We start from the raw sequence: 26159 nt of genomic DNA on the forward strand, positions 1-26159 counted from the left end.
GATGAAGGCTTACAGAACAAAATAGTTTCTCATTTAACAGTTACTACAAATGTTGCCCTATGACAATGGTTAACAATCTCACAACACATCAACAATAGACAAAGGATGAATTTTTGAGTGAAGAGGAGAATGAAGCTGTTCCCTGTCCTAATCCAGACAACTCTTTCATATCCTCAGAGGATATGGACATTTATATTGATACCTATCCAGACCGAAAGGGGCAGTGCTCCTTTTTGATAAAAATAACAATAGAGCTTTGAGCTTGAAGATGGCTTCTGCCTCCCATGGGACCAAACTTTATACAAGTAGGAGAGAATTGCAGAGTGAGGCCACCTTAACAGTCAGCTCTGCAACTGACTTCAGACTCTGTGGGAGCAGTTGCTCCCTGAGAGAATGACTAGAGTTCAAGGTAGTCCATTTGCAGACCTCTGTCCCTGTACTTGAGAGTCTCCTCTCTGTGCTTATTGAAAGCTTGCCCATCGGTTTTTCAGTTGCCTGATACTACCTACTATTTTAGGAGCCCTGGTGGTGCAATGAGTAAGCACTCAGCTGCTAACTGAAAGCCCTGTGGTTGGAACCCACCGGCTGCTTCATGGGATAAAACACCTGGCCATCTGCTCCCGTAAAGCCTGTTGTGTGCCATCCAGTCGATTCTGACTCACAGCGACCTAGAAAACCCTATGGGGCAGTTCTACGCAGGCACATGTGGTCACTATGAGTCGGAATCAACTCCATAGCACCCAACAACAACCTACTATTTTAATCTAGGTCCAGCTTGATTGCAAATTATCCCCTAATTACCATTTCACAACTCGACTGTGATGTATTCACCCCACTCTAGCACCTCCTCCAACCCCTGCATTTCCTGACTTCCTTCCTAACTGATGGGTCATGGTTTATCTAAGGGGACAGTTTTCAACATATGCACAGTTGTGTTTCTGGGGTCACTATTTCATTCTTTTGGTCAATTTCTTTACTATGCATCAGAGTACAGTGCCTTCATGAACATAAATTCATATAGTCTTAATATCCGGTAGAGCTGAAATCTTCCCTGGCCCTTTATGCTGTCATGTAAATTTTAGAATTTGCTTATCACATTCCATGAACATTCCTATTAGAGATTTTAATTAGAATTGCGCTGACTTTAACTCACCACTAAGGGAGAATTGAGATTTTTAAAATACTTTCTCCCTAACCTCGAATGCAATCTCATCTCCATTTTTGGGGTCTTCACTAATGCTTCTTGGAGCTTTATGATTTTTTTAAATATTAATATTTTATTTTTGGTGAAAATATACACAACAAAACCTGCTCCATGGGACAGTTTCTAGACATAATGACCAGTGACATTGGTTACGTTCTTCACATTGCATCAACACTCGTTATTTCTATTCTAGTTGTTTCCCTCCCTTTGACTTACACTCCCTGTCCCCTAATCTTCTTATCTATGCTTTCAAATAGTTGTTGTCCATTTGATCTTATACAAATACTTTTTTTAAAAGAATACAATACTCAAGGGTGACAATCTTGACTTTTTGAACTAAATTGTTACTTAATTTAAAGGTGACTTCAGGGGGGAGCTTTATAATTTTTCCCACTCATGTCAGGCAATTATTTTTAGATTTATTTCTAAATTATGGTAAGCTCTGACACTATAGTAAATAGTGCCTTCTTTGCAATTTTATTGTCTGGTTATTTGCTGTTGGGGTATACAAAGGCCATTTTCTTTTTGCATATTAATCTTTTGCTCAGCCACCTTGTTAAACTCATCTATTATTTCTAATAATTTAGCTGGAGGTTGTGTTGGGTTTTCTATGTAAACAATCATATTGTTTGTAAATTTTGACAGTTATTGTAATAATAACTTACTCCTTTCCAAACTTTATTCTTCTCATATCTTTTTCTTGTTTCATTGTGCTGGTTAGGACCTCTGTACACTGTCAAAGAGAATGGAGTGATAGTGGGCATCCTTATCTCATCCCTGATTAAAAATAAAAAATGCCCCTAGTATTAGGTTTATCATTACTGAAATAGGATGTCACCAGATACACACAGCTGACTCACTGAGGTCTATCTCTTCTACCAGACTGAGGCCCTTTGAAGACAAGCAGTTATTTCTTCTATGTTCTTAAAACCAAAACCAAACCCAATGCCATTGACTTAATTCCTACTCATAGCAACCCTACAAGACAGAGTAGAACTGCCCTATAGGGTTTCCAAGGAGCAACTGGTGGATTCGAACTGCCGACCTTTTGGTTAGCAGCCAAACGCTTAACCACTGTGCCACTTAGTATGTTCTTATTTCTGCATTGTATGTTGTTGTTGCTGTTGTGTGCTGCTGAGTCAATTCTGACTCATAGCAACCCTATGGGACAGAGTGGAATTGCTTCTACTTTACAGGAGCAGATTGCCAGGTCTTTTCCAAGGCTACAAATCGGTTTTTCCTAGTTCAGTCATGGCTGATGAAGCAAAACCAGAACGGACTCAAATTTGTAAAGTGAAACTGGAACAGACCCAAATTTGTAAAATGTGGGTGTATCAGAATGAAAACTGGAAAGGGAAAGATTACGGGTTGACATCCTACTAGAAACGTAATCTCCCTCTTAGAAAACAAGGGCAGCGTGCATGTTGCATAGCAACCAAATCTCTTGACTGGCACAGTCAGAAACAACAGTGTCTGGCTCAAAGAAGGTGGCGGACTGGACAGCTGTGAATGCGTGTCACTCTCCACAGTCCTAGCAACAATCCAATATCCCATACCAGGCTCCTGAAAGGGTTCATTATGTCTCTTATATAAGAGTGTACCATTCCAGGGATTCAACCCGTAATTTTCCCCATTCCAGTTACCATTCTGGTACACCCACATTTTACAAATTCCGGTCTGTTCCAATTTTACTACATCAACCACAACTGAACTGGTTCGAACCAGTTCAAAGCCCTGGTCTTTTGTTCCGTGGAGTGACTGGTGGGTTCGAACCACTAATCTTTTGGTTTGCAGCCAAATGCTTATGTACTGTGCCACCAGGGCTCTTCTTCATTGAATAGCATTAGAAACAATGTTTAGAGAGCCAGGTATGACCTCTAAGCCAGTAATGTCCAAGGAGAATGATGATGCCTTTAACTGGATCACTGGATCACCAGTAACCAATGCCCCCAGTGCCTCCAGTATTGGCTGAACTGTAGCCCTTCAGTTCTTCCTATTGATGGATTCAGGAGAGGACAAGTGCATACAAAGTCAAAGCATTTGCCCTTACATTCACGTCAACATAACTTTTTACAAAGCTTTATGTCAGGTGATTTTTATTTCTTTAAAAAACAAATGTGGGAATAAAATAGGAGAAAATTAAAAGAATTCTTGCAAGAACTCACTATATTTTCAATTGAGGCATTGTACTGAGTGCTGGGGATACAATGAACCATAGAGCAATTCTCAGTTACAAGGAGTTTGCTGTTCAGTTAGGGTAAGGTTCTCACCCTTGATTGCATACGAGAATCACCTGGAGAACTTTTAGACCATTTCGATAGCCAGGTTGCACCCCAGGCTAATTAAATCAGAAGCTTTGACTGTGAGACTTAGGGAGTGTTTTTTGAAGTTCCCCAAGTGATTCCAAGAAACCCTGGTGGTGAAGTGGTTAAAGTGCTTGGCTGCTAACCAAAAGGTTGGTGGTTTGAACCCACCAGCTGCTCTGCAGGAGAAAAGACCTGGAGCTCTGCTCCCGTAAAGATTTCAGCTTAGGAAACCCTGGGGAGCAGTTCTACTCTGTCATATAGGGTCACTATGAGTTAGAATCAACTGATGGCACACAGCAGAAAGCGATTTCAATGTACTGGCAAGGTTGAGAACCACTGAATGAGGGAATCTGGGCATATAGATAAAATGCAGTTCACAATTCTAGACTGTACAACTTATGTGCCAGGATAGTAAAGACAAGAAATGAAGACCTGGACTTTGAGAAAATGGTAGGATTGGCTTGTTGGGGTAGGAAAAATCTGGATTGGTTTGGCCAGAGAGGAATCTTTTAAGACAGCTGGAGAGAGGTCAAACAAGGATAAATTAAGAGAGTTTTAAAAGGCAAAGACAAAGATTTGGACTACATTCTAATGGGGAAATACTAAAGACTTTTGAGATGAGATTACATGCTGGATGAGTTATATGGAGTCTGATGCAGTTGTTACGTGCCATTGAGTTGATTTCGACTCACAGCGACTCCATGTGATAGAGTAGAACTGCCGCATAGGGGTTTCTAGGCTGTCATCTTTACAGGAGCAGATCACCAGATCTTTCTCCTGTGGACCTGCTGGGTGGGTTCAAACCTCCAACTTTTTGGTTAGTAGCTGAGCACTTAACCTTTGCACCACCAGGGCTCCTTCATGTTGAGTTTAGGGCTAATTAAAGAGAGAAAGACTAGAGAAGCTATTTAGAAGATACTTTCAGTCATCAAGGTGAGAAGTGATAATGTTACATGAACTACAGCTGCGGACTTAAGAATGATAATTAAGAAATGAATTTGAGGCATTATGCAGGAAGAGATGGACCTACTATGGTGATTGAGATAAGAAAGGAAAAGAGAGGGAGCAATCTAAAGAAACTCCAAATTTTTAAGGTTTGGTGACTTGGAGAATAATTATATTGACAGAGAAATATAAAAAGCTATAAGGGAAATGGCTTAGGGCTTTATTTTCCCAGCTTTTTTGTATTATTTAAAAAAGCTCTATTGAGCTATATTTCACATCCCACAGTATTCATCCACTTACAGTGTATATTCAGAGTTGTGCAATCATTCACCACAATCAATTTTCGTACATTTTTGCCGTTCCCCACCCCAAGAAAACTTGTTCTCATTGGCAGTCAGTCACCATTCTCCCCACTCCCAGCCCAGCCCCAGGCTATCACTATTGTGCTCTCTGTCTCCATAGATTTGCCTATCCTGGACATTCCTGCCTAAATGGAATTATACAGAGTGTGGTCTTTTGTGACTGCTTCTTTCACAATACAATGTTTTCAAGATTTATTCATGATGTACCATGTATCAGTACCTCATTCTTTTTTATTGCTGGATAATATTCCACTGCATGGTATCTTAGCTTCTTAGTGCCGCCTACCACTAAGAGACAAAACACGTAACAAAAATACAACAGGTGGGTGGCATTAACAAACAGAAATTTATTTTCTTACAGTTTAGGAGGCTAGAAGTCTGAATTCTGGGCGCCGGCTCTAGGGGAAGGCTCTCTCTCTCTCTCTGTTGGCTGTAGGGGAAAATCCTTGTTTCAGCTTCTCTAGCCAGCCATCTTGGAGTTCCTGGGCATGTAGACTGGTCTGCCTCCATGGTCTTCAGATAGTATGGGTGTTCCCCTTGTGTCATGCTTCTTCTGTGCCTAATCTTCTCTTTTATTCTTCTCAGTCAGCAAAATATCAAAGAATAATTGGACTTTATTATTGTGCATATCTGGGTGCTCAGGTGATGAGTTATCAAACTTTAGATGAGTAATAAAATGAAGGCATGCTTAATTAATAAATCCTTATATATTTTCTATGAAATATATTTCTATTGCCTCCACTTCAGCAAAATCACTAATTATGTTGTTATAATTGAGATATTTCACATAATTTCTGTTATCACATGTATTATGCTAAATTCAACAAATTTTCTAAAGGCATTTTTCTTTCAATCACATTGACTACATCAATGCCATGATATTTGGCACATGGACATCTGTTTGTAAAATTAAATTTCATATGGTCTACCCATTATGAGTAAAAAATGCTCTTATGTTGCAAAAAAAAATCACCCTACACTGATATGGCCTCATCAGCATAACAAAGAAAACTGTATTCCCAGATGCGATTACAAACACAGACACAGGGGTTAGGATTTACAAAACACATTTTGGGGGAACATAATTCAATCTGGAAACCCTGGTAGTGTAGTGGTTAAGTGCTATGGCAGCTAACCAAAAGGCTGGCAGTTCAAATCCACCAGGTGCTCCTTGGAAACTCTATGGGGCAGTTCTACTCTGTCCTATAGGGTTGCTATGAGTCAGAATCGACTCGATGGCAAAGGGTTTGTTTGTTTTTGTCTGTTTTAATTCAATCTATAACATATGGATTGTGGTACAATAAATCACTTTTATATGGCCTTTCTAGCCATGGTCTTGTGACACCCTCAAAATGACTGAGTGGGACTATGCAAACAAAGGTCTTTTACAGCAAAAGACCTCTTAAAAGTGTTAAAAAGCAAAGAGGTCACATTGAGGACGGAAGTGCAACTGGCCCTAGCCATGGTATTTTCAATCACCTCATGTGCATGTGAAAGTTGGACAATGAATAAGGAAGACCGAAGAAGAATTGATGTATTTGAATTATGGTGCTGGCAAAGAATATTGAGTATACAATGCACTGCCAGAAGTACAAACGAATCTGTCTTAGAAGAAGTGCAGCCAGAGTGCTCCTAGGAAGTAAGGATGGTGACACTTCATCTCAGGTACTTTGAACATGTTATCAGGAGGATCCAATCCTGGAGAAGGACATTATTCTTGGTAAAGTAGAGAGTCAGAGAAAAAGAGGAAGACCCTCAGTGAAATGGATTGATTTACAGTGGCTGCAACAATTGACTCTAACATAGCAACAATTGTGAGGATGGTGAGGGACTGGGCAGTGTTTTGTTCTGTTGTACATAGGGTCTCTATGAGTCAGAACTGACTTAATGGTACCTAACAACAACAATTTGCAAATAAGGTGCATGAAACCCTTGTAGGGGATTGGTCAGTTTTGCCATCCCACTAGGCTTAAAAAGAGCCAATCCCAGAGGTTGGAGGGTGGCAACCTCACTACTATCAAGAAGAAGAGCTAGGAATGAAGTGCATCCTTTGGATCCAACCTCCTAGATCCAGGAGCCAGAGGGCTGTAACACTAAAAACTGCATGAGAAGGCAGCAGTATGGGATCAGCAGGTTAGGCTTGTCAACCCACGGAGCAAGACAGCTGAACATCTTTGGGCAGGAAGCTTGCTTTCAGAGCGGAGTGCTTCCGGGCACTTGTTAGCTTGAAGGAATTGTAACACTTGCCTGACCTGGGCAGAGGCCAAGCCCAAGCAGGGCGTGACAGCAGAGGCCTGCCTGTGGGCACAGCTGAAAAGAAGCTGTCCTGATCAAAGAACTATATCCTGAGTTATTCTTGTTACTTACAAGTTGATCCTAATCCTGAATTGTAACCTGTTACTTCCCTTATAAACCCCATAATCATAAGTATGATCTATGAGTTGTGTGGCCATTGCAAAGAATTATCGAACACAGCAGAGAAACAGAGAGTGCCATGGGAGGGATGGCTGGTATCAGAATTGGTAAAAAGGTTGGAAAGTGGAGGTATGTCTGACCTCCACTTCATAGGAATCAGGTTTGGGCTGATGATCTCGATGACTCTCTCGTCCTCCTGAAATTAGATCAGGGCTGATGCCACCATTTTACATGGATATACCAAATTCTGTTTATCCATTCACCAGTTGATGGACATTTGGCTGTTTTTTGGCTTTTATGAGCAATGCTGCTATGAACATTCATATACAACTTTTTGTGTGAATGTATATTTTCATTTCTCTAGGAGTGAAATTGTTTACCCTACATTTAACGTGGTGACTCTATGTTTAAATTTTTGAGAAACTATCAAACTGTTTTCCAAAGAAGCTACGCTTTTTTTATAATCCAACCAAAAGTATGTGAGGGTTCAAGTTTCTCCACATCCTTGACAGCACTTGCTATTATCTGTCTTTTTAATTATAGCTACTCTGGTGGGTTTGAAGTGGCATCTCACTGTGGTTTTGATTTGCATTTCTCCAATGACTAATGATGTTTAGCATCATTGTTGCTTATTATGGTTACAAAACGCTTATTGACGATTTGTACATCTTTTTTGGAGAAATGTCTATTCAGATCCCTTGCCCATTGTTTAGTTGAGTTAATTATCTTTTTGTATCTTCTTGAGTTGTAAGTGTTCTTTATGTGTTCTGGATATAAGTTCCTTATCGGATATATTACTTGAAAATATTTTCCTCTCATTCTGAGGGTTGTCTTTTCAATTATTTTTCTTTTGTCTTTTGGAACAAATTTTTTTTTTTTTTTTTAATTTTGATGAGGATCAATGTATTTGTTTTTTTGTTTGGTCATTTTTTGTGTGTCATATTTAAGAAAACCATTGCCTAAGCCAAAGGATCAAGTATTCTGTGTTTTCTTTGAAGAGTTTATAATTTTAGGTCTCATATTTAGATGCATGATCCATTTTGAGTTAGTTATTGTGTATGGTATAAAGAAGGAGTCCAAAATCATTTTTTTGCATATGAATATCCACTTGTTACAGCAACATTTGTTGAAAAGACTATTCTTTCTACTTGGAATTGTCTGACACCCTAGTTGAAAATCAGTTGACCATGATTGTAAGGGTTTATTCTGGATTCTCAATTCTGTTCCATTGAGCTGTACGTCTATCTTTTGCCAGTACCTCACTTTCTTGATTAGTTTTGTAGTAAGTTTGGGGATTCAGAAGTGTGAGTCCTTCAACTTCTTCTTCTTTTTTTTTTTTTTAATATTGTTTTGGCTATTCTGGGTCCCTTGCATTTCCCCAGAAATTTTAGAATCGGCTTGACAACTTTTGCAACAAGACAAAACAAATCAAACAAACAAACTATCCAGAAATTTTAAAAGAATTATGGTGAGGTGTAGAACAATCTGAGGAATATTACCATCTTCACAATGTTAACTCTTTGGATCCATAAACATGAGATGTCTTTCCATTTATTTAGGTCCTCTATCATTGCCTTCAGCAATGTCATAATCTTCACAGTACAAGTTTTGCACTTCTTTTGTTAAATTTGTTTCTAAATATTATGCTATTTTGCATGCTATTGTAAATGGAATTGTTTTCTTAATTGCATTTCAGATTGTTCATTGCTACTGTATAGAAATGCAATTAATTTTTGTATATTGATCTTATATCCTTTTCCCTCACTGAATTCACTTATTAGTTCTAATAATTTTTAATTAATTCTTTAGGATTTTCTATATAAAAAATTATGTCTTCTGTAAACAGAGATAATCATACTTCTTCCTTTATAACTGGGTGCCTTTATTTCTTTTTTTATGTAATTGTCCTTGCTAGAAATTCCCACAACTGTTGAATAGAAGTAGCAAGAGTGGACATCCTTGTCCTGTTCCAGAGCCTAGGGGGTGAGTATTCACTCTTTCGGCATTAGCTGTGATGTTAATTGTGGGTTTTTCGTAGATGCCCTTTATCAGATTGAGGAATAGCCCTCCTATTCCTAGTTTGTTGAGTGCTTTTACCATGAAGCAGCATTGGATTTTGTCAAATGTTTTTTTTCTGCTTCTATTGAGATGATCATGTGGTTTGGTCTTTTATTCTATTAATGTGATGTATTGTATCAATTGATTTTCAGATGTTAAACCAATCTTACATCCCTGGGATAAATCCCCACTTCGTCATGGTGTATGGTCCCTTTTATATGTTGATGGATTCAGTTTGCTAATATTTTGTGAAAGATTTTTACATCTATACTCACAGGAAATACAGTTTTATTTTATTGTGCTGTCTTTAGTATGAGATAATAAATGCTTCATAGAAAGAATCGGACAGGGTTCTACCCTCTTCTGTGTTTTTGAAGAGTTTGTAAAGAATTGGTATTAATTCTTCTTTAAAGCATTTGTTAGAATTCACAGTGAAGCTATCTGGGCCTAGGGTTTTCTCAGTGGGTAGTTTTTAATTACTAATCTGTTTAATTGTTATATATATACATATATATTCAGATTTTCTATTTATTCTTGAGTCAGTTTCAATAGTTTGTGTGTTTCTAGGATTTTGTCCATTTTATCTGTGTTTTCTAACTTCTTGGTATACAATTGTCCATAATATTCCCTTAAAATCCTTTTAATTTCTGTAATATTGATAATGCAATTTTTAAAGCAGATAATGGCCATTATTACTATTATTATTATTTTACCAAACACAGCCTTGCTTAGATTACCAACATATAAAACAGATGAAAGGAAAGTTCTTCCAAAAACTTCAGAGATTTGGCCCCTTATCCTCCTCTGTGGGGCTCCTGAGGCAACCCTAAAAAAAAACCTATGACTCTACAGAACACAATTCAGCACCCATATATAGGACTAAGCATTATAAATCTGTCTTTTGTCTTCTTGTTCCTGATGAACTTAGTGAATATTAGGTATATCCAAGAAATTCTTGTTTTGGAATCTGGTTATGTGGACTTAAGATACATCTTTCAGCCACCTTTCTGGAAGTGAAAATTGAAGCAACACGTTTAAGTGGTCAAAGGAAGGAAATGCAGCCTTCGAGAGGTCAGATCAGGAGGCAAGTCAGGACAGTGTAAGATAGGCCAGCAAAGCCAGGAAAGAAAATAATTGTCGCTGGGGGAACATAGCATTATAGAGATAACAGGGAACAAGTTTGGAAAGATCATTGGATTCTGTGATTAGGAAAGTACTGGTAACTGTCTTAGTACAATATGGTGGTTTATATGATCCACAGTCAATCGTCACCAGTCGTAATTATCTGTTCTCTAGGACATACCTCACTTGGCCTCATCTCTGATTCCCAAAGCTATCGTCACAGCTCCAGGAGGCTCTTGCCATTTCTGTTTGCTGCCTGAAGCTGCCACTGCTGCTTTGAGGCTTGGGGCTTGCCACTTTAGGAATCAAAATCTTTATCACTTAACTGCTATACTTAGTGTATTATCTCTCCCTGGGTTTCAGCTGTTCCTGCTGTGCATTTGCTAGAACAAAAATCTCTTTCTGTCTTTGTGCCCAAAGTAGTTCTACTGAATTGAGATCTAAAGTAATGTCACTTCTCCATCATGACTAAAGTCTCCTAAAGACACATTTTTTATTTTTTTTCTACTTGTTACTTATACTTGCTTCTAAAAAGGTTCTGGAGGTGTTTACAAACATTAACACTAGCTATATCTAAGACACTGAGAACAAGAGTGAATTAAAGTTATCCTAACATGTAAATAAAGAGATAACTGTACCAGAAAACTTACGATAGGATAATTACTGTGACAGAACACCCTACTAAATCCCAAGATTCCTGCAGATGAAGAAAAGAGGGAATAAGGGGCAAAAGAACTTTCTGGTCTTTTTTTTTTTTTCCCCTACTGTGTAACCATAATTTTAGATGTAGAATTAATATATCATCCAAAAAAAAATCTCCTAGAGAAATGTTTCTCTAATTTCAGTGTGGAAAAAAATCAGCTGAGGGTCTTATTAAAATGTGGAATATGATTCAGCAAGTCTGGGGCCTGAGTGTCTGCATTTCCAACAAGATCTCAGATGACATGGAGGCATTGCTCTGTGAACAACACAATGAGATCCTTTTGAAATCTTTACTGCTAAAAATGCCCCTATGGCAGTACAGCAAAGCACAATACAGCAAAATTTGCTTTTCTTTTAAAATTATAGCTCTAAAGATAAAGATGATATAAAGAACAAAAACCCAAACCAAACCCATTGCTGTTGAGTCGATTCCGACTCATAGTGACCCTATAGGACAGAGTAGAACTGCCCCATAGAGTTTCTAAGGAGTGCTTGGTGGATTCAAACTGCTGACCTTTTAGTTAGCAGCTGTAGCACTTAACCACTATGACACCAGTATTTCTGATATAAAGAAAGGAACTAGCAAACAATCTAGAATTTCAATTAATGAATGATTAATGCCTCCTCTACATTCAAAATACATTTCAGAACCTTCACATACATTCAACATAAGACTTTCAGGTATGGCTAGTACAAGAAAAGAATAGATCAGTTGTTGTTGTTAGATGCCATCGAGTCAGTTCCAACTCATAGCGACCCTATGTATAACAGAATGAAATCCTACCTGGTCCTGCACCATCCTCATAGTCGTTGCTATGTTTGAGCCCATTGTTGCAGACACTGTGTCAGTCCATCTCATTAAGGATCTTCCTCTTTTTCGTTGACCTTTTACTTTACCAAGCATGACTTCCTTCTCCAGGGAATAGTCCCTTCTGATAACATGTCCAAAGTACATGAGATGAAGTCTTGCCATTCTCACTTCTAAGGAGTATTCTGGCTGTCCTCCTTTCAAGACAGATTAGTTTGTTCTTCTGGTATTCCATGGTATAGTCAATATTTTTTGCCAGCACCATAATTCAAAGGTGCCAATTCTTCTTTGGTCTTCCTTTTCATTGTCCATCTTTTGCACATATATGAGGTGATTGAAAATACCATGGCTTGAGTCAGGCACACCTTACACCAATGGCTGCCCTGTAAAAAATTACACCAGCTTCCACATATAGATTGCAGCTCTACCCATCAGCCACAGTAGTTGACAAAGAGGGAAGATGCAGTGACTTGAGAGTCTAAGTCAATCACAAATATCTTCTAGATTAATAAATTGAAGCTCTCAGCCATAATATGCACTTGTATAACTGAAAGATGTAAGTCACCATTTATTTGTTAAATAAAAAAAAATGCAAAATATTCAACATATAGCTCAGAAAATCTATAGACCAGATGATCTAGAAGTGTACTCCTTCCAAACTACGATATCAGAACAGAATTAATTTTGTTTAAATTAAAATTTAACTAGATTATCACTGCCACTGGTATCTAGTCTTTATTATTAATCTTTATTACTTTTTAAATTGTTTTTCACACCCAGCATTTATTATATTTTCTTTTATACAATCTGTAAATCTCTGTCATTTAATAAAAAAAAATTTAATCCATTCATATTTAGTGTGATGACTAATAGACTTGATATTAATCCTTCCATTTTATTTGTTTACATTTATACTGCTTTGTGTTTTTTTCTTTTTCCCTGTGTCTTATTTTTTCTGATTTGATCCAAGTTCTATTCATTCTATATTTCCCTTTGGTAACTTGGAGCTTCTTTACTTCTCTCTACTTAGTAACCTTCTTTTTCCAGGATAAAACAGACACATGTTTCTCTGCTATTATTTGAAAACAGAATGCCACATATTCCTCCACTTCCCCAATTTGCTCTCTCAGTTCCACAGTCATTCACACTCTCCAGTGAGGCTCTTTCTTCCCTCTCTGTCCAATTAACTCAGAGGTTATCATCTCCCATCCACTAGATGCTTTTACCTCATGCTAACTTCTGATTGATAGTTCTGGTCTGGGAGGGATAAGTCTAAGTGCGGCAAGAAGAAGGGAGAAAATAAAGGGACTAGAAAAATCAGGAGCAGTCAAAGAAGGGACTCTATCTTCTTCCCAGGGCCTGAGCTTCCTAAGGGAAGCCTCCTGCTGACCTGGTAGTGGGAAAGAAGCATTACTCTTTATCCCCTGCAGCTTCTCTGGGTTGGCACTGAAAACTTGGGTGAGCTGAGGCAGAACATATTACCTCCTTCTCAGAAGAATAGGTAGGTCCACAAAAATTGAGTGGTGAGGTATATACTTATTCCTCTTACTCTATTCAGATAAACCATTGTGCTTTTTAAGGGCACAGAGAAAGTTCCAAAGTTTGGGATCTGGTCCAAAATTAAAATATTTGGCTTAATTCAGGAAGTAAAGTTCCTTTACCTTATCCTAAACTTAATGCACAGAATAGAGTTGAAGAGGAAAGGAAGCCATTTGCCTTGTGGTCCTGGGTCAGAGGTGGCAATAATCAACCATAACACATACAGGGCTTTACACCTTCCTTAAAAGTGTCCACATTCACTCTCTTATTTAAACCTCACAGCAGCCATTTGAGATAGGTGCTATTTTTGCTTCCACTCCCATTGCAATTTACATAATCTTATTCTCAGAGGTTATATTCTTTACACCTGAAACAGAAGCCAGTAAGTGGTTGAGTTGGCATTCAAACCAGAAATCTGACTCAGAATCAAAGGTACTTTCCAATCTATTCTATTGTCAAGGATTGTGTAACTGCAACTCCTTTGCTCTATGGCTGTGAAATCATGAGTGAATTCTTCTTTGAAGAATATTTACTAAATAATCTAATTTAGGAAGAAATAACAGCTGGAATAGCCACACTGCTAACTCGGTCAATCAGTTCCATTATTTACAATGAATACAAGTAAAGTGGGTGAATATTAAAAACGTTGTTTTCTCCGATGTTTTGAAGACTCATGAAGCATGTGACTATACTCCAGGATCAACACGGTATAGGATGTGCAAAGTCCCCTCCTAAACATTCAGAAAATAGTCACTGCAAGTTATTGAACATCTACCACTTTTCCAGGCTCTACAATACTTTACATATTGCATTGACTTTACACTACAATCCAATAAAGAAGATATTATTATCCTCACCCTATTCATGGGAACCATGAGACTTAGAGAGGGTAAATAAATTACCCAAGGTCACAAGGTCAACAAATAAAGAGCTGGGATTTGGATCCAGGCCCTAATTATTACAGCAATTTTTTTTCCTTCTTCCTCTTCTTTTTATTTTATTTCACATGTTTTCTTGTTCTTACACCTTTACTAATCCCTTTCCTGACCCACTCCCTTATAATGGCACAAAGTTCTCTCCAGCAACACCATACAGCAAGAAATGATCCTGTTCCTGGGAAAAGATCTGAGCTATGACATAGAAAGCCTTGTTTCTACTCATACCAAGGATAATCCTTTCTGTCTCAGACACCTGAATATACCGGGCAAATACCTTGAACTTCAGAATTCTGTTTTCAGGGTCCATAGCATGAGTCTTGGTCCTAGGAGTAACTAACCTAAAATAAGACCCTTATGACAGTGCAAAACTCTCTGGACAGAATTTAAGAAGGATCCTCCCGCACCCTGACCAAAATCCCTATATTCTAATGTGCTACAAGCGATGAGAATGATAATGAAGGTTGTTCCTGATTCTTCCGAGAAATAGAACTCTGTCAACCCTGTTTCCATACTGACTTCAAACAGCTTGTCAATTGTGTAAAATATTATTTTAGAAATGCTGTCCACAGGTGCCAATATATAGGGTTATTTGTTCTATAACTGGGATATTCTAGCATAAGTATTTCCTATGAGCCTTAATGCTTCATTATGGAGTCTTTAAGAATATAATTTCCTCAATAATATTTCTCTTTCTTTCTTAAGATGTATAATCTCGGGACCCCTCAATGGATGGTAATGATGATCACTTTTGGTGCTAGAAGTAACCTTAGCATTTAATACATTGTACTTCCTCCTCCATTTTATATGCAAGGAAACCCAGGCTTGGAGAAGTTCAACAACTTCTCCAAAGTCCAACTATCACCTAGGTTGCTAGGAGCAAACCTGGGGATTGTAACCCAGGTGTTTCGACTCCTGGTCCAGAGCCCCTTTTGATGCCTGCCCATTCCTCCTGACTGGAGACAAAAAAAAAAATAGTAATGAAAATAAAATAACTGGTATGTATTGAGAGCTTACCTGTATGTGCTAAGCACTGTGCTATGATCTTGATATAATAGCTTATGTAACCCTCCCAACACTACAAGGTGGAGACTACCATGGCCCTCATTTTACTGATGAACTAGTTGATAAACTCACCTGACATCTTATCTTAGTGAATAGAGGCAGAATTTAAACCCAGACCCTCTGGTAACAGAAGCTGCGTTCCTAACGTTACACTATCAGTACATTCTAAGGAGTGAGCAATTAGTGACTTTAAGAAAAAAATGTATATTGTAGATGCCGTCACTTGGATGGTGGGGACGGTAACAAGAGGACCCACTGAATATGCTAGTTTAGGCAGCAGGGCTTGGTTTTCTAAGTTTATCCCTGAATAAAAATAGCATTTCATCAATTACGTCTCCATACATCTGACAGCTGCAGCAGGAGCTCCATAAGGAGGCATTGCAAACGCAGGAACCGCCTTGTTCCTGGATGCGCACAGCAGACTACAAACTGAAGGCTAGAGAGCAACGGAGGCAGATACGACAGACTCCTGGGGCTCAGTGCTCTCCCACAAATAGCTAATATCTTTCATACAACCCATTCCCATCACTTATTTTGAAACGTTCCATGCTACGACTTTCATAAGCAATTTGAACTTCCCCCACCCGCACCTCAGTGGTGACGTGGAATAATAGGCTCCTTCCTGCATGGCCTCTGATTTACCTTAGTATTTCGTTTAGAAGGCTCAAATGTGCAAAGTCCAAGCTCTGAGTGCTCTAAAGGCAAATGTATGTGATGCAATAGAAGGCATGGATTTCCACACGGGGGCAGATATTACTCATGACTCCACCCCAGACATAGGCCCCAGGGTGTATATGGCTTTACTCAGCCATGAACAGCACTCTACCCCAGCCTGATAGACAGTAGGTGCTTAAAAATGTGTGTCAAATAAATTAATTACAAGTAGGGGCTTGGAGAACCAGATCAAAGTCCAGGGTCAGGATCTATCAATCCCAGGCACTTTCCTTCCAGGAGATGCATAGACGGTGCATCCATCTACCTGGGAAGCACCCAGTGTGTGGAGGAAGTCAGTCAACGATTGAGGTCAAGACAGGTGAATGATCAGTCAGACACGTGATCAGGAGAGGGAAAGGAGATGCAACGGGCCACAGACGAGGAGACCTGTAAGTGAGGCAAGAGCTGACATAGGTAAAAATCTCTGAATATTTTTGCAGATACAGGAGATGCCAATGATTAACTTCCCAACACCTAGTCAACAGAGTGAGAGATGAAGCCACCAGTTGTTGTTTGCTGCTGTTGAGTTGGCCCCTGACTCATGGAGACCCCGCGCACAATGGAACAAAACACTGCCCAGTCCTGCACTATCCCCATGATCTTTTCGGGATCACACCATTGTGATCCATAAGGTTTTCCTTGGCTGATTTTCAGAAGTAGATCACCAAGCCTTTCTTCCTAGTCTGTCTTGATCTGGAAGCTCCACTGAAACCTCTTCAGTATCATAGCAACATGCAAGCCTCCGCTGACAGATGGGTGGTGGCTGTGCATGAGGTGCATTGGCCAGGCATCGAACTTGAATTTCCCACATGGAAGGTGAGAATTCTACCACTGAACCACTGAAACCCCTCAAGCCACCAGAGATCCTGCCATACACAGGAGATGCTGGAGGATTATGAAGGGCAATAGCGTAAAACATCCCCATTTCCTGTTATGGATCTGACATCCACGGAGTTTTTGAAGCTGTTTATACTTTTAGATTGTTCTGCTTTTTGGTTCAAAATAAAAGAATCCATCAATTAACTTACTGTGAAGTTAGACCTCCTTTTACTTACACTTAATTGTTCTGTAACCTTGAGCATGCAATATGCTTTACTGAGCCTTAAACTCCTCACAAGGAACAACGGGTTAATAACACCTGGAGGGCTGTGAGGATTAGACATAATTTATGATCAGCACCTAGTATGGAATTGGCAGCTCAGCTGAAGGAAGACGTGCGTTTTTATTTGATCAGAAACCCAATTTCTGATGCAGCTATGATAAGGCCAACACAAATATAGGCTTTGTTAATAGAAATATAGAGCTTAGATCAAGAGAATTAGTAGTCTTACTGTATTCTGCACTGCTCAGAGCACATCTTGAGGGTGTGTTCAATTCCTTGTGTGACATATTAAGAGGGACATTAACAAATTGCAGTGTATTAGTTACTTGAAGGATAGAATCATATCTTATATACCGTGTCCCCCCATATCCAAGGGGGATATGTTCCAAGACCTTCGATGGATGCCTGAAACTGCACATAATACCAAACACTATATACACTATGATTTATCCTATACATATACATACCTATGATAAAATTTAATTTATAAGTTAGGCACGGTAAGAGATTAACAACAATCACTAATAATAAAATAGAACAATTATAACAATATACTGTAATAAAAGTTCAATGAATGACGGAGTGGGACGGCATGAGATTTCATCATGCTAAGTACTTCGTTTAACATTTCCAAACCGCAGTTGACCGCGGGTAACTGAAACTGCAAAAAGCAAAACCACGGATGAAGGGGGGGGGGGCGGCGGCTACTGTATATCTATATTCCTTATAGTACCAGACACGATACCATGTATTTATCAAAAGCTTGATAAATGCTTGCCAAATGGATGAGTAAACAAGTGATTATAAACTATGGCCAAGTAGACATGGGTACTATTATGGATTGAATTGTGTCCCCTCAAAATATGTGTTGGAATCCTAACTCCTATCCTTGTGGATTTAATCCTATCGGTTTTCTTTGTTGTGTCAGTGAGGCCCTACCAATGTAGGTGTGACCTAAATCTCATCACTTCTGAGTTATAAAGAGCAATATAGACACAGAGACAAGTAATCACAAACTCGGGTGGGGAGGAGGGTTACAGACCTGTCTGATGACAACGGAGACGGATGAATCTACAAGCCCAGGACCTTCAAGGACTGCCGATACTAGATGTTGAAATAGACAAAGAAAATCTCCGCCTTGAGCCTCGCCCTGAATTTGGACTTCTAGACTCCTGGACTGTGAGAAATAAGTTCCTGTTCTTTAAAGCCACCCACTTGTGGCATTTCTGCTACAGCAGCACTAGATAACTAAGATAAGGACTGAATCTGGATTTGGAGAAGTAGAAGAGGAAATATCAATCCTTTTTCCCAAACACTCTGTTACTCCAGAAGGCAGAACCACGACTAATGGGTAGAAGTTATGAAGAACAAAATTTGGCACAACATAAAAGGAGCTTCAGAGCAATTTGAGCTGTCGGGAGCGAACTGTGGGCTGTGCTGAGCTCTGCACGGAAGGTGTCAGCACTGGGTGAATGGTCACCCATCTGAGGCAGCAGAGAGGGTCTGCCTACATAACTGCGGAGTTACTTCCATTGCTAAATTCTATGATTTCATGATAACCGATCCTGACATTTAAAAGTAGCTGCAAACCTAGCACCTCTTAGCAGAGTATCAGTGGGAGGGGGGGTTTATAGGATCTTAGAAATGATGTGTGCACACCATACACACACACACACACACACACACACACATAATTTTCGTTTAGAAACCTTGTATTCAGGTGAACAAATGGGAAATCATTTGTGACATGCCTCTTTGCAGGAAATGAGAATTAGGGGAAAAAATTCAATTCCTTTCATTTTGTTGTATAAAATTACTAAGGTCTTGTTTTCATACAAGCTTAAAAGAGTCATCCCTAACACTAATGAAAACCCCATTAGGATGTGTGGTAAATGCAAGTGCTCATTCCAATGCTGACACACCGTTGCTACTCTATAGACGTGGGGGTCCCATTCTACATCCATGACCAGTCCTTTCTAAGAAGTCACTCTTCTCTCCCTGCCTGACTTTGGCTGAATTGGGGTAAACAACTGCTTAGACTGAAACAACCAAGGCATCAACTGCTTGGCCGATGAGCACTGTTCACACCCGACCCATCCAATCAGTTTGTGCAGAGGGAGCAGGGGGCACTTTCCTGGGACAGAGTGAGGAATGTGAGCATCCAGGCTTTGCCTACTGTGGCCACTAGGGCTCAGAATCTGACTTGGTAATTCTACAACTGTACTGACCACTGGGGAGCCCTAGTGGCACAGCGGTTAAGTGTTCAGTTGCTCACTGAAAGGTTGGTTGTTAGAATCTCCCAGCCACTCCACGGAAGAAAAGACCTGGCGATTTGCTCCCATAAAGATTACAGCCTTGGAAAACCCTATGGGGCAGTTCTACTCTGTCCTATAGGGTTGCTTTGAATCAGAATTGACTGCATGGCAATGGGTTTGATTTTGTTGTTTTTGGACTGACCATCAGAGAACAAAATGATAACTTGTTTGGGTATTACATTTTTTTTTTTTTTATCATTTATGACCTCTGTTTTTGCAAGAAGCATTAGTATTTTCCCTGTGGTTCCCAAATGTATGGCAAACGTAAACCCATTGCTGTCAAGATGATTCAGACTCATAGTGACCCTATAGGACAGAGTAGAACTGCCCCATAGGGTTTTCAAGGAGCACCTGGCAGATTCGAACTGCTGACCTTTTGGTTAGCAGCTGTAGCTCTTAACCACTACGCCACTGAATGTATGGTAGATGACTTAAAAAAAACGTCTTCCATAAACTCTGACATCAGATTTGCAATAATGATCTAAAATTCCTCTCGTTACTAAATCTACCAAATAACGTTGTTATTAAGATTTATTTAAGGATCAATAATTGCCAAGCTTTACCAGGTGATAGTTCACTCGGTAGTTTAATCATTGAAACACTCTTCTTACACAGATTCTATTATAATCCCAATTCTATAGATAAGTAAATGGAGGCTCGGAGAATCCAGCAAGTAAATAACAGCCAGTTTCTCACATCCCTTTGTAAAATGTATTTTCCTTTGAAAAAACCTTGAGCAGTCTCTGTCGGCTATATCTCAGCATACCAATGTAAGAAAAGAAGAAGCAACAACTCAATACAAACATACTTTGATAATAAGATCAGAGCATCTGTAAAATGCTTAGTTGCTCCCAGCTGCTGAGGTGAGAGTCAAGGATTGTTTCCCAGAGGAATGGCATCAAGTTCATCAATGGAACCATGAACTGGCATTCTCCAAGCCAGCTGCAGGGAGCAACAGGGGCAGCCAGGATGCAGAGGGAAGCCAGAACAGGGTAGGTATAGGGATCAGGGAGGGTGGAATGTGAGGACTCATAGGACAGTAGATGGCAGAAAGGGTGGAAAGACAGAGACTGGGAGACTAAGCTATGGGAGAAGCTACAGCAGAAGATAACTCTGGATGCTGACTGTTTATAAAGGAGCTTTGGTTTTTGACTGAGAATATCAAGAAGAAAGGCTTTAGGCTAGTGGATAGACTTGCATTTTCAAGAGATCACACCAGTTAGCAAAAAAATCCATTGCCATTGAGTTGATTCCAGCTCGTAGCGACCCTGTAGAACACAGTAAAACTGTCCCACAGGGTTTCCAAGGTTGTGAATCTTTATGGAAACAGACTGCCACATCTTTCTCCTGAGGAACAGCTAGTGGGTTTGAATTGCTGACCATTCAGCAGCTGAGTGATTAACCAGTGCACCACCAGGGCTCCTTTCACACTAGGTACTATGTGGAAAAGAGCAGGACCAGAGGTTGTTGTCGCTAGTTGCCATCAAGTTGATTCCGACTCATGGTGACCCCATGTGTGCAGAGAACTGCCTAGTGAAAAATGTTACTGTAGGAATCTAGGGGAAATATGAGGTAGGATGAACTGAGTAGTAGCAGTGTAAAAGCAAGAGATTTGAGAAATGTTTGCAAGGCAAAATCAACAGGATCTGATTGATGGGATAAGATGCCTGAAGGAGAGCAAAGAGTCAAGGACAACACCAAGACTGCTGATGGTGCAGATGAAATGGAAGGCAAGACAGAATAGGTAACAACGCTGACTATGGAAAAAAGACTCTGAGCATCTTTGAATAGAATGTGCATACAGCACCACCGGTGGTGGGAGTATAGCATCAGAGAAGGCAGACTGTTATTTTTAAATAGGAAAGGGTATTTTCTGAATGGCATGACTGGAAGGCAATGGGGAAAGTGATTTGAAGTAATGACAGAAGCCATTAAGTGATGGGTGAAAGAATCCTTATCATTGTGGAGGAAAAGAAGCTGACAATATGATTGAGTTAGAGTGTCAACCTTGCTGAAGGTCCCTATGATATTGAGGAGCACATGAAATTGGAATAAGAGAACTATAAGGTAAGAAGTTTTCATCAGGGAGTGGAATGTTTGAATTTAGGATTGTAAGTGGTCATGGAGATGGCCCAGATGGTGACAACCAGAAAAGAAATGGTGTGAAAGCGTTCACCAGGGACATTGGAGGACTCCAATACTCGCCTCTAGATCCTGAGGTTCCTTGGGCTGTGAAGGAGCAAGCATCCTTCATCTGACATGGTCGCAGGAGAAAATGGTGCCCCCAAAGGACAGCGAGTTGCCCATTAAGATCAGAATGTAGAGGGGCTACTCAGAGAAGGAGCTGTGGGGAAGGAACATTTGCTCATGGTAGAAATAGGAAATGTGGAAAGAGTGGTGGAAAGATTTGGTGGGAGTGGATGGATGGGGAGTTTGTCTCCGGGCATAGGAAGCACTGAGCACCTTGAGTTTGAGAGCATGGGGAAGCTGAATGGGTGGTGGGCTTTCCAGCTCAGGCTGAGGAGCAGTGACAGGGATCTAATGTGGTGGATTTAAGGGGGCTGTGATTTTTTTGAAAATTATTAACGTGTAAATCTAGTTTATACATGTTCAAGACTGAGGGAGTAAGGGCATGTGGCTTAGTCTATAAGAGCAAAAGGCACAGGTAAAAGCCCCTGGGGAGCAGCACCTTCACTTTCCCCCCAAAACCTTCTAAGCTGAAGTTTCTAAATGCTTTGAAGAATCCCAGAGATGTGGTCAGTATGAATTTGCAGTGTGGAGCTCATGAACACCCACTATATTCTCAAGCTCTCTAAGAATGGATGTGAGGTCTCATGTGACTCCAAAATCTGAATCACTTGCAAACATTGGTGGTCAACTATTTAATTGATTTTTTATGCTCTCCAAATTTATTTTACTAACAACTATAGAAGGAACCAACTGAGGTGCAAAAAGTTTCAGTATCTTTCCTAGGCATATACAGCTACTACATTGACAGCAGTAAGAATTGACAATGACCTGACAAAATGGAAAGAGATGGAAAAGAAAAAGAAAAAAAAAAAAACAAAACTAAAAGTCAGTCATGAAAAAAAATACAACTATCAGAAGAACTGGAGTCATTTAGTTAGGGGCAAAGAGTCCTCCATGTCTCTGAATCTTTGTCAATTTCACTAGGTTGCATTAATTTATAAGTACTGGTGAAGTATTATTGAATCTCAGTTATACAAAGATGCTTAAGTCACCTGAGATGAACATCTAGAGAAATAAGCAATCTAAAGATTGATGACTGCTATGACTGAAGTGAGGAGCCCTGGTTAAGCACTTGGCTACTAACTGAAAGGCCTGTAGTTCGAAACCACCAGCCGCTCTACAGGAGAAAGTTGTGGAAGCCTGCTTCTGTAAAGATTCACAGCCTAGGGAACCCCATGGGGGCAGTTCTACTATGTCCTATTGGGTAAGTATGGGTAGGAGTTGACTTGACGGCAATGGGTTATGACTGAGGTGATTCATGATTGAAGTCATGACTTAATGACTAGAAAAGGGCATCCTGTTTGGTAGAGGGTCAGCAAAATGATGGAAACTCTCAATGAGATGGATTTACACAATAGCCAAAATAATGGGCTCAAACATACCAGTGATCTGAGGATGGCACAGGACCAGGCAGTATTCACCCTGTTATACATAAGGTTGCCATGACTAGGAGTCAGCTCAACAGTAACTAATATAACAGTAAGATCTTACTTCAAAATTTTAAATTTAAAAGAAGATATTACCAATGTTTGGAAATCCACTTACATAAGCATCTTTTTTCCCCACTAATGCCAGACAAATTATTGTTTTTATACAGTGCCTTGAGCTGAGAACAAGCAAAATAAAATGGTATGACACACTCTAAACCCAAACCCAAACCAAACAACTGCTGTTGAGTCGATTCTGACTCATAGTGGCCCTATAGGACAGAGTAGAACTGCCCCATAGGATTTCCAAGGAGCTGCTAGTGGATTTGAACTGCCAACTTTTTGGTTAGCAGCCATAGTTCTCAACCACCATACCACCAGAGCTCCATGACACAACCTAGGGGTCTTCAAAAAGTTGTCCATTCAGCATAATATAAAGGAAATGGCCAACCGTTTTCTGTCACACTGTGGTTTAGAAATAGCTAGCCACATAAAAGTAAAAAATGTTCATTGCCTGGACATAGTATTTGGGTCATCAATAGTAGCTATTATTCCAGTCACACTCAGATTTCCATTTTGTTAAGTAACCATTTGATGCGATTCTTTCATATTCATATCTCATTATGCAATGATAGCAGAGAACTTTAGAGTTGTGAGTTTCCCCAAGAGGAACCACCACCACCAAAAACACTCCTATTTATCCATATTAAGAGGAAATGGCAATGGAGTATGCTGTGAGTGTTGCCTAGGGTGTTTCCCCGGGTATCTGCTTTGTCTTGTGTTTCTCACTGACCAGGAATGAAGCGCTGGCTCATGAAGGTCCCACAGAAAGATATCAGATCACTGGACTGCTGGAAATTTCTCTATAACACCAGCTTTGTGAATCAACAGTCTTGCTGACAATGTCAAAACTGTCACTGGGGAATGTTGAGGGTAACAACACTGACATGGATGAACACAGGAGTATGAATTCTAAAACATGGTACTGTGTATGAATCTTAAGATTTTAAAGCTAGTCTCAAAGTAAAATACAATAATCTTACCCTTAACAGTTTTTACTATTAAAAGGGATGAAACAAAATACTGGTTTTAGTAGCATTAGTAGTTACTAATTTTTAGGTCAAATTTTTATCAAATATCTGTATATTAAAAAACAGTATAACGTATACGTTAAAGTAGTGAATTTCAACTTTCTGTCTCCGCTGAGGTGTTAGTAACCATTGTTTCATCCATTAGCTCAATAAACTCTTTTTGAGTGCCCACTCCTTCCAAGGCACTGACAGGACATGACCTTTACGGTGTATAGCACCTGGGTCACGTGGCTTATGATCTGGGAGGGAAAATAAGGTTTATGTCCCACAGGAAATGCTGATCTTTGCTCTTTCCTATTTCCTTCCTTCATTTCCCCATATTGTAAAATCTTTCTCATCTTCTTTATCAGAATTAATCATACTGATGTGCTACAGTAAAGGCCTTAATATGTTATTAAGTCCACCAATCATCTGTCAGTCAGTCCTATTGTGGTGGCTTGTGTGTTGCTGTGATGCCAGAAGCTTCATCACTAATATTTCAAATACCAGCAGGGTCACCTGTGGTGGACAAGTTTCAGTGGAGCTTCCAGACTAAGACAGACTAGGAAGAAGGACTTGGCAGTCTACTTCTGAAAAAACTAGCCAGTGAAAACTTTATGAATAGCAGCAGAACATTGTCTGATATGGTGCCAGAAGATGAGCCCCTCAAGTTGGAAGGCACTCACTATGACTGGGGAAGAGCAGCCTCCTCAAAGTAGAGTCGATCTTAATGACACAGATGGAGTAGAGCTTTCGGGACCTTCAGCTCCCGATGTTGCACCACTCTAAATGAGAAAAAACAGCTGCAAACATCTATTAATAATTGGAATGTGGAATGTATGAAATATGAATCTAGGAAAATTGGAAGTCATCAGAAATGAAAATGGAACACATAAAGATCGGTATCCTAGGCATTAGTTAGCTGAAATGGACTGGTGTTGGTCATTTTGAATCTGACAATCACATGTTTTACTATGCCAGGAACGACAAATTGAAGAGGAAAGGCCTCACATTCATTGTCAAAGAGAACATTTGAAGATCTATCCTGAAGTCCAATGTTGCCTAGGGTGTTAATTGTGCTCATGAGGAACTTGTACATAGATCAAGAGAGAGTCGTTCAAACAGAACAAAGGGATACTGCATGATTTAAAATCAGCAAAGGTGTGTGTCAGGGTTGTATCATTTCACTATACTTATTTAATCTGTATGCTGAGCAAATAATCTGAGAAGCTGGACTATATGAAGAAGAATGGGGCATCAGGATTGGAGACAAACTCATTAACAACCTGTGATATGCAGATGACACAACCTTGCCTGCTGAAAGTGAAGAGGACTTGAAGCACTTACTGATGAAGGTCAAAGACAACAGCCTTCAGTATGGATAACATAAAGAAAACAAAAATCCTCACACTGGACCAATAAACAACATTATAATAAACGGAGAAAAGACTGATATTGTCAAGGATTTCACTTTACTTGGATTCACAATCAACACCCTTGGAAGCAGCAGTCAAGAACTCAAATGACACATTGCATTAGGCAAATCTACTGCAAAAGACCTCTTCCAAGTATTCAAAAGCAAAGATGTCACTTTGAGGTCTAAGGTTCACCTGACCCAAGCCATGGTGTTTTCAATCACCTCATATGCATTCAAAAGCTGGACAACGAATAAGGAAGACTGAAGAAGAATTGATGTCTTTGAATTATGGTGTTGGCAGGAAATACTGAATATACCATGGACTGCCAGAAGAGCAAACAAATGTGCCTTTGAAAAAGTACGGCCAGAACGCTCCTTTGAAGCGAGGACGGCGAGACTTTAT

The sequence above is a fragment of the Trichechus manatus genome, unplaced genomic scaffold (genome assembly GCF_000243295.1).
Source record: "Trichechus manatus latirostris isolate Lorelei unplaced genomic scaffold, TriManLat1.0 scaffold00093, whole genome shotgun sequence".
NCBI classification, from domain to species: domain Eukaryota; kingdom Metazoa; phylum Chordata; class Mammalia; order Sirenia; family Trichechidae; genus Trichechus; species Trichechus manatus.